Below are 13,075 nucleotides of genomic sequence, written 5' to 3'. Positions count from 1 at the left end.
TTCTGCTCACATTTTTTTTTAATCCAAAAGTGATGTGAGTTGGGCTAAATTCAACAGGGAGTTGAAAATAGAAAACTAAGTGTTTATGAACAAGTTTAAGTCTTAACAGAAGAGGAATAAAGACACTTTCATTTTATTTATCTATTTTTATTATGACTTTTAAAAAATTATTGTGGAGCTAGCTAGTGGGGGAATACCCCTACCCCATTCATCCTCTGTCTGTCTCTCTCTTTCTCAAAAATGAACATTAAAAAATAAGGTCAAAATGAATATAATAATCTCTATCTTAAAAAGTCATTATGCATAATAAATAAGAGAGTGAGTATGGCAGTCATACAATAAATGCTTATTTATTCTTCCCATCTTATCACTTCTCGGCCTTTTGGCTAAGATCGAATATAGTATCTGTTCTGGTCAGCTTAATATTCTTCCCACCTTAGCCACCAAATGAGCTCATAGTTCATTGTCAAATATAGACTTTGAGTCTATCTGAATCACATAAGGAGTCTTTGTGTGTGTGTGTGCGTGTGTGCTTTTGGTTTTTAATGCAGCATTCCAAGATTAATAGAGGAGATTGTGAAGTGGTTTGGAAATGGGATTTGTAATTTTTTATGTTTATTTATTTATTTTGAGAGAAAGAGACAGAGCACAAGCAGAGGAGGGGAAGACAGAGAGGGAGAGAGAGAATCCCAAGCAGGCTCAATACTATCAGCACAGAGCCTGATGCAGGGCTCGATCTCATGAACTGTAAGATCATGACCTGAGATACAACCAAGAGTCAGATGCTAAACTGACTGAGTCACTCAGGTGCCCAGGGTGTGTATTTTTAAAGACATGATATATGTTTGCTAATGGCCGCCTTATTGTTCCTATTCTCCAGGATCCTTCTCTCTTCCTGCTCTACATGTTTTTCCTTTGTCCTTCCCTCCCTCATCTTCCAATGAAGAACACAGGAATAATAAAGACTTTCCTTTATATGGCCATTTGTAGGAAAGTGGATGGACCTCGAGGGTGTCATGCTAAGCAAAATAAGTCAGGCAGAGAAGGATAGATACCATATGTTTGCATTCATAGGTCTAACAGGAGAGACCTAGCAGGGGACCATGGGGAGAGGAAGGGGGAAAGAGAGTGGGGAAGAGTGAGGGACACAGATCAAGGGAGACTACTGAATACTGGAGACGAACCATGGACTGAGGGGGAGGGGGGGTGATGGTCATGGTGGGGGGCACTTGTGGGGAGAAGCACTGGATGTTATATGGAAACTAATTTGACAATAAACTATTATAAAAAAATAGTAGTGCTATAGAAGTTTGGGTAGGTGCATTTTGTAAAATCTCTTTTAATGTAGTTCTTATATAGCTTTTTCAATAAGAAATATATAAAAGTATTGTAAACCTCAAAGTACTTTATAATTGTATGTTAACCAGCTGACATTTAAATAAAAACTTCTAAACAATAAAAAAAAAAAAAGACTTTCCTGGCTTTTCCAATCTTGGGAGTGTGCAGACAATGCAAGTTTGTGCATGGTGTATGCATGGACTATTTCTAGACAGCTAAGCTATCTTGCCAATAAAATTGATGCTGATATACTTTTCTTTCTTCGGCCAAAAATATCTGAGCATTTCCTGAACAACAGTTATATTCTCTGAGTGAGTAATTTGTTATAGAAGCTCCAGTGTCTGTTTAAGGAAGGAAAATAAAAACAGTATCATGAAACTATTCATAATAAACACCAATAAATGCAATAGCATATAACTTATTTTTTAAAGTTTTCCAAAGGGCTGAAATACAAAACAATAATAATATGTGGGGAAACTATTTGAAGTTTGAGGTACATTCACAAAAGTTTATTAACAGAAGACCAAACTAATATACAATTGGGCATGAGAACCAAATTATAAATAGATCCTTAATTTTTTATATCATTTGCTTACTAAAAACTGCTTGTATCATGTACATAACCCTCTAATGAAGACACAGCCATGAGTTAAGGAAGGTATAGTGGATTAACTTGAGGTTGCTTGGTAGTCATTGGCCATGAGGGACATATACACGACAGTGTCTATTCAAAGATTGGGTATTTCCTAGAAATGGTCTCCCTTTTGTGCCTGTTCTTCTGAAAGTCCCATTAGTATCTACATACTTTGGCTGCCAATAAGTGGATTAGTGGTGCCTTTCAAAGTAGATTAGTGTTCCCTCTGCATTTAATTAAAGTAGAGTTCATTCCATCATCTTTAAGAGCAAAATTATGCAGATAGAAATACCTTATGGGCAGACATTGACTACAAATATGTCTCCCATTTGGGTCCTTAAAGTGATCCAGTTGGCTACACAGTTCAGAGTTTCTGGAATAACATTCAAATTCAGTGCTTTTTCTCCTGAGAACAGAAGTGTCTGCTCCATGAGTGTGAAACAAGTGGGGAGAGTTCTGTACTTGACATGATTTGAATCTCACACTTTCGAATAAGATGCCTCTTGCAAATCATTTTGTTAAATGGTAAAAAATAGTAATGCCCTCCTTAGGTTGAGAAACTTGCAGAGGAAGAAGTCAAATCAGGGTCTTTCTCTGCCTCACAGATGGACTCAGGTCATCCCTGAGCACAGTCTCATCAGACAGTACCATCTCGGGATTGTTAGTGCCATAGATATCAAAAGAGTTTATTTCATATACAGACTGATAATGCTCCGGTCTGCAGCTGGGTGGCCATTTTATGTAGCTTCTCTCACAATAGAAAATATCAGCTCTGAGCCATTTTATGACCCTAAATACATTTACTGCCTGACTCTTCATAAGGAGGAAAACAAATGACCACAAAATGTCTATCCCAGCAGTTTGCAACTGTGGCTACCCATTAGAATTACTTAAGAAACATTTAAATTGCATGCTTGAGCCTCATTCTTAGAAATTTCAATTTAACTAGTCTGGAGTAGGGCCCAGGCATAGTCTTTTTTAGAAAGCACCCTAGGTAATTCTGCAGTCAAGGTGGAGAACTATGGTTCTCTCCAGTTCCCTCTGTCCGGGGCTTGCAGAAATGAGCCGTTGTGAGTTCCAAGAAGAGAAAATAATTCTTTCTTGCCTTTTTATGTTAATTCCCATAAAGAATATTTTTACTTAGACTAAAGAGAATATCCATGTCTTGCACTTGACTTTGCCCCTACCCCTTGGCATTCAAAGTGGGGATGGACAATGTGTAAACAAAGGAAGCAGAGGGGTGAATGGTATTACTCTGGGAGTCCACACTCACCTTGTTCCTGCTGCTCTTTGAGCTTAACATAAATCACGTATATGATAATATGACAAAGGTAATACGTGGTAATGACAGAAGACAAGGAAGGCAATAACACAGAAAGCTGCTGGCCTAATGGCACCAGAGGAGACCACAAATGGTTTGTGGGCTGGTCAGGAGTTTGTTGGGAAGGGAAAACCCAAGTATAAGAATGATCAAGTGGAACATCTGTGGCTGTGGACATTGGTGACTACACCCACTGTGTGAAACAAGTGACTGAAGAAACTTCCCAAGAGCCAGATCTAACTTGTTGCTTCTCTGACTGTGACAGTCAGCAAAGCCCCAAAGCATTTTCTTTCTCCCCCAACACCTTCCCCATTTTCAAAGCCTTGAAGATCCCATTTTGTAGTCTCGGTTTCTCTCATTTGTGTTTATCTCACACATGCACAAAATCTTTACCCTGACGATTGGCTTGAGTTTTTCAGATGCTTCCTTGGTGACGCTCAAAAATGATGTAATGACAGTGCCTTATCTGTGAGGACACTGAGGAAGCAAAGAGATGAAACAAATGAGACTCAATTCAAACCTTTGATGACACCCAGTATCAAATTTATTTCTGATTAGGGGCACCTGGGTAGCTCAGTTGGCTAAGCATCTGACTTTGGCTCAGGTCATAATGTCATGGCTTGTGAGTTCAAGCCCCATGTCAGACTCTATGCTGGCAACTCAGAGCCTGGAGCCTGCTTCAGATTCTGTCTCTGTCTCTCTGTCCCTCCCCCATTTATACTCTCTCCACACCCCCATCACTCTCTCAAATATAAATAAACATTTTAAAAATTTATTTAAAAAACTTTATTTCTGATTCAAAGTTTCCCGGAAGTAGGAAGACACAGGCAAGCAGTGTTCCCTCAGGGAGCTCTAAGATGTCAGCACAGCTCCCCACATGTCTGTTCTCCTCCTCTCAACTGCTGGGGTTCAGATTTCACATGTGAGGTTTAAGCACTGCGTCTAGTGCACTGTTTCAACAGTGGAGTCATGTCAGTTGTGAAATACCTCCTTTTTATATATCTTTGCGTACCTTACCTATCGTGGTACCTGACCGAACACAAAAATAATGCAAGTGAGACTCAGCGTGAATCACTGATCAGACTGAGTACCAAGTTTATGTCTGATTCAGCTTACAATAGAAAGACATGGCACTTGGCAAATAAATGACGAAGCTTCTTAAACATTTTCCAACGAGCCATGCCCCGTAACTGCGTACATTTCAGGTTTATTTACAATAAGCAGCTGATACAGACTAGGTTAATCCTGCTAAAAGTAGTGCATAAACAAAGACTTCCCATATCTTTTGGCTGGTAAATATCATTTACCAAATGGTATTATCAAACGGTAAATCACCCTTTGTGTGTTTTCCAGGAAATCTGGTTACTAAAGAACTGGCAGGAGAATTTGTCTGGTTTCTCTTTTTTTCCCCCCAGATAGCCCAAAATAGGTTGCAGGCCTGGCCTGCTGCTGAACTTTCAGCACTTATAAATTAATAAGAAAAAAATCTTCCACACCTAGTGCCATCTTGACTCCCCAATGAAATCTCTGGAGCAAGCAGAGCAAGACTCTTGCCCTTTGTGGATGGGGGGAAAACTCAAACTCAGAAAAACTGAATGAGTCCTCCAGAACCTCAAAACAAGTCAGGAATGAAGCAACTTAAGAATTCCAGCCTTCAACCCATAATATTCTCTCTTCTACTCTCCCTTCTGGATCAGGATTCTTGATCAGGAACACATGAGTCACTCCTGAAACTCACATTATATATAAAGGCAGAAAAAAAATCGGAAGCCCTGTTTGAGACAATGGCCATTGGAGAACTCTTATGTGCTCTGTAACTATCAAGACCGACAAATCTTAGCGCTCTAAACTGTGTGTGCGTGATGGAAACGCCAACGGATGTGGTTCTAGTCACTGCTCCTGGGGGAAGGGAGGCACCCCTTGAGGCGGTAATAATAATGATTTGTTCTCTTATGCACACATGTGTTTCATCAGTTAGCATATATCACCTGTTCTTGCTGGGCTCACCTTTGAATCTCTGGTGTGTGTAGGTGCACAGCAACTGTTTTTATTGGACTAAATAATCTGTATTTGGAAGCTCACAATAAGCTTTTAAAACAGGAAGCTCAGAAATAATTATCTTTACTTTGCAAATGAAGGAAATAGTGCTTAAGAAAGTTTAATGGCATTTTCAAGTTTACAGCTGGAAAGTATCCAAATCAGAGCTTATCCCCAGATCTCAATGAACTCACAGAGGGTTCGCTCCCTCCCCCTAGGTTATGTGAATACTATAGCAGAGCCTTCTTTTCTCTTTTCACAACCAAGGTCAGCATTGTTACTCAATAATCTCTTCATTGATTGTGTAACCTTTGCCCCTCTTACTCTCCAGTTCAATTCTTGTTATTTAAAATGCAGTCACTGAAAATCTTCTGGACTCTTATAATCAGCGAGTCTGCATGGTGGGTAGTGAAAACTGGGCATTTAGTTCAGAGGTCCTTGGCACTAAATATCCATGTGCCTTGAACCATCCCTTAACTTGAGAAGTCCCCGTTTCTTTAACTGTGAAAGAAAGGGGTTTTAAAAAGTCAGTCTCTACATCCATTTTGAGTTCTAAAAGTCTCTTGATAACTCTCCTCTTGCTAGTTAATTCCTGTGGTATGAACTTATTTAGGTGGCCTTCAAGAACTGGAATTACATTTTCTTTTATTTTCTATTCTCATAGTGAGGCGGTTTAATTTCACTACCTGTCAGATCCCAAAGGTGAAGTGTATGGCCACCAATGGATGAATCCAAAGAGAAGCAATGAACCTCATCTTGACTGACTCAGTGCTGAATCACTTCTGTGCCTTTTAGATAATCCAGAAATTGTGGGGCACCAGAAGACACGTTCAATACAACTTCCACTTCAGGATAAGCCAGAATAACCCAGAGCTCCCACTGAGAATAAAAACCCTGTTTAAAGTTTACCCAAGAGATAAAATAAATATCAGGGCATCACAAAAGAAAGTGGAAAAAAGAGGGAGGGGAATGAGAAACAGGAAAGAGATCAGAGAAAGCAAGTTAAAAAGGAATCAAGAAAGAGAAACTGAGTTCATGAAATACTAACCAGTGCTGGGCATTTATCCTCAATTCTGTGTTAGATTTTCCCCACCACCCTACAAAACAGACTTCATTCACATTTGACCACAGAAAATGAGGCTTAACATTGTTCCAGGGACAGTCAAGTAACAGACATCAATCAAGTGGACCTAGGACACAGAGGTAATAGTGAGGGTCTGCTACACAGAGAAGAAAACAAGTCCACATCCTCGCCGGCTCTAGCAAATATGCCTGCTGGCCAAGTTCAGCCGTGGGCTGTCAGGTCTTGACCTCTGGTAAATGAAGGCTGGTATATAAGACACCCACACTTCAAACATGTGCTTTGATCACATCACTCCCCATTTTTCATTGGCAGAGGTCAGGGTCAATTTCATCAAGGTTTATTTTATTTCTGTCCCTGTTCCTAGAAATGAACTTACCCAGACACTCAGTGAGAGGGAAGATGTAAACATAGGTATTATTTGTGAGGACCTTTAAGCATGAGCTCAAGTGTGAGTGGGATACGAAACCCAGAAGCCTTTTAGGGATTATGCTCCTGCTACTTAGTTGGATCTTTAGGTGGGGAAGGGATGGCTGTCTCAGGAATGCCATTGCTTACGCAGCTACCATGACGCCACACTCTGGGAAAGGAGAGAAGATGATGCACTCCAATCAATTTGGACTCTTGCCAGGTACATGTCCTCATCAGCCAAGAGCTCTGAAGCCTGGTGACGTGTCCTCTACTATTTTAATTTTTCAAAAATGCATGCAACTCAGAGATATGTATTTACAAGAATGCTTTGCTTGGCTAAAAGGCAAACAGAGCCATTCTCAGATAACGCAACTGACAAAAACCAGCAAGCAAAGACCTGCATAAGAAATCCTACATAGCTCAAGAAATTGTGATCTTTATCCTACAATTCTACTCAAACAAGTTTCTCTTCCCCACCCCACCGCTTGCCAGATTGAGCCACAGTAGTGACTACCCACCTTGGAGGCATCACTTATGATCATTAACTTACGATATATACATGTGTGTATTTATTTTTATCGGTTTACGTAGAATCATCAGCAAGTTGGGGTAAGGAAGAGAGACCTCAGGGTGTCCTTCGGGTAATTTCAGTGTTTTGTTCCAACTGCATAGCAAATGCTCAGAACATCAAAGCTAAGAAGTTGATCTCTCTTTGACTGTCTGTCTTTTGTTTTAGTTCTGGGTCTAGTGTGATATCTAATTATTATGTGTTAGATTAAATTGTTGCCACACTCTTTCATTCCCTCTCCCACTGTAAAATTATTCATCCACATGCTTTGTCATGTCACTTTGGAGACCTTCTCCCTCAGTGGACATTTTTTTCTCAGCCCCGTGGTTTGTGGCTTGGCCCAGGGATTGCTTTGGCGAATGTAATCTTAGCAGGTGTGACACGTGTAGAGGCTTTAGAGGTGCTGGCATGGTTTGGCCTGTGACTGCCACGGGCAGAGTGAGCCCAGGGAGCCACTGCCCCTTCAGCATGGGCCCTAGAGGCAGACACATGAGCAAAAAAAATCAACTTCTGTTGATGTAGCCAAGTGACATTTTAACGTTTGCTCTGCGGCATTATTGCAGTCATGGGGATTACAGCACATTTCCAGTGGATGTACTATGCGCCTAAATGTTGTTCAGGCCTCTGTTTGAGATCACAACCTAAAGCAATTGTCCCCTGGAAAATAGGGCCAATTGGACACTTGCAGGAAATTAACTTGAGTGGTCCTTGCGCCAGCAACCAAGCAATTTCTGTCTACACTTAACTATTTGTCTGTAAGTCTGAAAGTTACAGAACTCTAACAGAATATAAAAATTCACAGTCATAGGCTCTCTATATTGTGCTATGATCACTGAACACACTGTGGAAGACATCGCTTCTATGAGAAAATTGAGCTTTTATAATACAGGTCTTCCCTTACCTCTCCCTCATTATAGGCACCTTCTGTTTAGTGAGCAGTTTGCTGGGGTTTGAGTATACACTGATACACACTAACATGCCAGCTGTATTTTATACAAATCCCTGGCCATTTCCTCCTACTTAAAATAAGCAAAAACTATTTGCAATTAGGCTATTAATTAAAGCACAGGTACGATGATCAAATATGTACCATATACCAGTCTTGCATAAGTCCTTTGCACGCATTAGTTCATTCAAAAGTCACAACAATTCTATCAACTGAGGACAATTCTAATTCCCATTTTGCAGATGAGGACATGAGGGCTAGAGAAGTTAAGGAATTTGTCTGAAGCTACTCATCTAGTCTATAAGTTAGAATTTCAATCCATGTCTTTCCAAGTCCAAAGCTGCCTGTCTCCGGCCTCTGCCTGTCTCCAGCCATTCTACTCTTCCCTCTCCAACTTTAGGTTAAGGCCAGCACTTGGGCTCTGTCAGGCTCCTAAAGTTTATTTCCCCTTGGGCCAGAATAGCAGGTAGCAACAATGGGATCATGATCGCAGTTGCTTGATGTTGGCTTTGAAGAGAAATGAACACCAAAGAGTGACACAATACTGTGATGTATCCCGCATGCCACCACCGTGTTGACACGGAAGGTGATTTGGGCATAGAAGAAACCACAAATCCACCTACAAGGAAGTTGCTGCTAATGGTGTCTTGACTTTGACCAACTCTTGGTCCCAGGGGCAAGAAACACTCCTAGCAGGGAACTAAAGTATGATAATAAGCATTAGCTTTTCTCATGTTTATGTACAAAACACTTCCTCTTGGAAATGGGCTTTTGTGGGAGATGTGAAAAACATGGACTCTGGAGTCAGATGGGATTGGTCATACACCAGTGCCTTACTGGTGTGACCGCACGCAAGCTAGTGACTTCGCCTGACCATCAGTTTCAGCTTCTAACTTACAAATCCGGGCTAATGCTTTAAGTTCGGTTTCCCAGAAACAGATCCCAAGGTGAGGATTTGTATTATTCAGGAAGCACTGCCAGAGGAAGCTGGAAATTGAGTGGGGGAAGAGGACAGAAAACAGGAGGGAGCCAAGCAGGAGAGTAATCTCAGACAAAAGTCCTGCAAAGGGTAACCTTGGCCTGATCCTGAAAAGCACTGTGAGCTGCAAATTATGCCTCAGAGTCAGCTCTTCCCAGAGATGTTTTGCATCTCTGCACCTGTTAGCCATTGGCCAAAGGCTGTGGGAAGGAGAGTGGATATAAATTCTGAGGCACTCCCCTCTTTGCAAAGCAAGCTCTACCAGCCGAGGAGAAATCTTACAAAAAGTAACCACAGGTACTTACTGTTGGAGCAAAAACATCCCCAGAATGGGTGAAAAGGGACCCAAGGTGATTTTGGTGGAGTACTGACATTTTTCACCACAAATTATACTTGCTGGGCCTTTATTTATCTATATCCATATCTATACCACATAGCAAAATAGAAAGATACATCTTACATCTAAATATCCTGACACATAGAAGGCACTTGATAAATAGTTTGTGTCATTGTTATTATTATTGTGGTTCTAGTATTGCCCATAAAATCTTCCCAAGTTCACAGCCAGAGTCCTGTTTTCTCTGCTCGGTGATGCCCATGTGCTCTGCTTTCCAACAAGGTTGGGGGCTACAGGCCGATTTCACATCATTGGCTTTGTCTAGTTGGTCACATGTCTGTCACCCAATCTCATGACCACTGCGAGGGTCAGAAAAGCCCCACTTCCTGCCAGGCAGGTGGGAGGGAGGCAGGTGGCTGAGGGCTCAAGTGTGAGTGCTACCCGGTCTCCCAGCAGTGCCACTGGGCCTCCAGCAGGACTCGTGGCCCCAAATCCTCCCCTCTCATTAAATAAACCCCTGGCCTTTTTAAGTTTTGCCCATTCATCTTCCCTCACTAAGGGCTAGGGATTGCATGAAATGAACCGAAGTCCACAAAAGGGCTTCTTTCCCCTTTATGTCTAAGAGCCTACCCTGAGAGACCTGGGGCAGCCCTCTCTCCCCTGGGGGCCTAGGACACCCACAGGAACAATGCAGCATGGGCTTTGTTTAATTAATCTTTTTTAACAATCAGCCTTTTCCATGAGCCAGCCGGGTGAGCTCATCTATGAAGAGGCCTCCCCTCTGTGACTAATCCTCTATGTTAAAAGATTGTGCTTTGCTATAAAGCCTTTACACACATCAGCTCACAAGAGCTGCATCTTCTCCCAGTGCCAGACAGCCCTCTTGGCCACACTACTCCAGGACCTCATTTTCTAGGCTGCCATCATGCCTGAAATTAATCTAAGATGGGCTCCTTTTACAAGAGTGGCAGCAAATATCCAATTCAATTTGCTTTCACCCAAGATTTCCCAGGAGTCACACCGAATGAGATAATCAATGATGATTATAGGGCTTGGCCTGCCTTGCTGAGCCAAAATATTAAAAGGAGGGAGAATTTCTGCTCCGGTGCTCACCCAAGTCAGGCACATCCATTACTATTCTCAGAGGCTCTATACCATATGTGCTGCAGGAGTCATGTGGGGTAGGTACAGGGAACTGGTCCTCCCACCTAAGAAAAGAGAATTCATTTTTTGCTTCCCCTCCCACCGCAGAATAACAGAAGCAAAAATGTATCGAGCATCTGGAGCAAAGATAAGTAGGCTATTCAAACCAATGATGCTAAAGAGATTTAATTTAGAGGGCTCAACTCTCCTTGTCTCAGCTAGAGACTAAGCAATGTCTTTGCTACTGATCCAATCAAAGCAAAGTATTAAATTACTTGTTGCTATCATCTTAACCATGAGAGCACTGTTTTCTGCTTGGGTGATTATTCTGAAAGACCACAACACCCAGGGAAGGAAAGTAAGGACAAATGGTTCCAGGGGGGCCAAAGAAATCTTCCTGACTCCTTACTCCCTCCGTTTCTTCACCTTCTTGCTTCAGCTAGTCTTGTACTCACTGTACAGGGTGGGGTGGAGGTCCTGAGCTCTGCACATTTTTACAAAGGCTGTGTCCAAAAGTGAGGATATAATTGTGTATTAGTTACCTACTGCTGTGTAACAAGTGGTCCCCAAACGCAGCAGCTGGAAATAACAAACACATGTGATTTCTCAGTTCGTGTGGACTGGGGATCCAGGAGCACCTTGGCTGTGTGGTTCTGACTTGATCTGCACTAACAGTATAGCTGGGACTGAGTCATCTCACAAATCATCCTGGGGAGGACAACCTCTGAGCTCACTCACTCACATGCTCATTGGTAAGACACCTCAGAAGATCAGCTTTCAGTTTCACTGATGTGGGCCTTTGCACGGGCCTGCCTCACCACCTGTGACCAGATTCTTTTAGATTAAAGGACCCAAGAGAGTGCAGGAGAGTACCCAAGATGGGGGCCTCAGTCTTTTTATAATCTATTCTCAGGAGTGAGGTCACATCACTTTGCCGCATTCTGTTGCCATAAGCCCAGCACCACTCAAGTGAAGAGAATCACACAAGGGCGTGAATACCAGAAGGGAAGTCTTTACTGACTTTATGTCCTAGAGATGACTATGACAGAGGAGAGACCTGCAGTCTGGAGACGTCATCTGTGCATGGAATTGGAGGGTCATTGTCCCGTCAGACTCAGAGTCAAACTCCAATAGGTTTTCATGTATGTGTGGTACAGGGTGCTATCTCTGACTCCAGCAGCAGAGGAAGGGATGTCCACATGTACTTAGACTTACTCTGTGTGCTCAGGGTCAATGCATGCTCTTTCTGTTATGTCACAGAGGTAGTTAACAAACATCAAATGTATGCTGGTCTTTTTATTCCTCAGAGGGAATCTGGACTCAACCAAAACAGACATATCTTTGGCTTAAAAGGATTCTCTTAAGAAATCACAAACCAAAGACCTTTGACAAGTCAGGGCTTCCTGAGAGTCCAGGGGGAATTGGGTACAGGACCACACTCCGTTCTGAAGAGGCTTCGTGGGCAAAGCAGGGCATTTTTACATCTCATCCAGTGATTTCTGTGGATGGGGATCAGTACAGTGTCTCTGGTGCTATAAAGTTACCCGCCCAGGTTGCTCTCCAGGAAAATTGTTTTTCAATTCACCAGCAGGTGTGGAGGCTGCTGCAATTGGGTGATCACTTGGGTGACTCGAGTGTCCTGGGAAGCGGTCAGGTCATCTTTCTGTCTGTCAAGAAGAATATGTTGTCTGAGCCACATGACTGTCACAAATAATTCCTTTTCCCTGTTTCCCTGGAACCAAGCTTGGCCTCTAAATCAATATGCAAGTGGAAACCTGCTGAGACGTGAGGGACAGCTCTGCCACTCTTCTCCACTGCCCGGTGGAGTTCTGCCCGCTTGTCAAATGCCAGCCCCAGTGTTGCCTGCTCTGGGGAAACACTGCCTGCTTAAGTCCCATGGATGAACACGATAGGATGCAGGCTGCATCCTTACCACTGCTATGCATCATTGCTATGTCCCACTGGGGTTGGCTATACCTCCTTCCCCAAACCTCAGGATCATGTTAAAAGCAAGGTTTTGCTGTGAACATCTTCATATACTTAGTACACACCTGATGCATGATAGGCATTTGGTGAAGAGCAGAATTCATTCAGTCAGAAAACAGTCACTGGATTCCTACTTGGTCCAGATACCTGCTCTGAGATGACAGCAGGGAATGAGACACACATTCCCATCTTCAGGGGGCTTATATTCCACTCGGAGGAGACAAACAGTAAACAGAAGATAAGAAGTAAAACAAAGCACTTGTATATCAAAGTGAATTTCAAGAACCACTGGCT

The 13,075-nt window shown here is 42.4% G+C and overlaps 1 pseudogene; it reads left to right on the top strand.

Moving 5' to 3' along the window:
- Positions 1 to 366: 366 nt before the first annotated feature.
- Positions 367 to 578, top strand: LOC115275634 (annotated as a pseudogene).
- Positions 579 to 13,075: the final 12,497 nt, after the last annotated feature.

The sequence above is a fragment of the Suricata suricatta genome, chromosome 12 (assembly GCF_006229205.1).
Source record: "Suricata suricatta isolate VVHF042 chromosome 12, meerkat_22Aug2017_6uvM2_HiC, whole genome shotgun sequence".
In the NCBI taxonomy this organism is placed as follows: Eukaryota; Metazoa; Chordata; class Mammalia; order Carnivora; family Herpestidae; genus Suricata; species Suricata suricatta.
The sequence above is the reverse complement of the archived record's forward strand: the minus strand, read 5'-3'. Positions and strand labels throughout refer to the sequence as shown.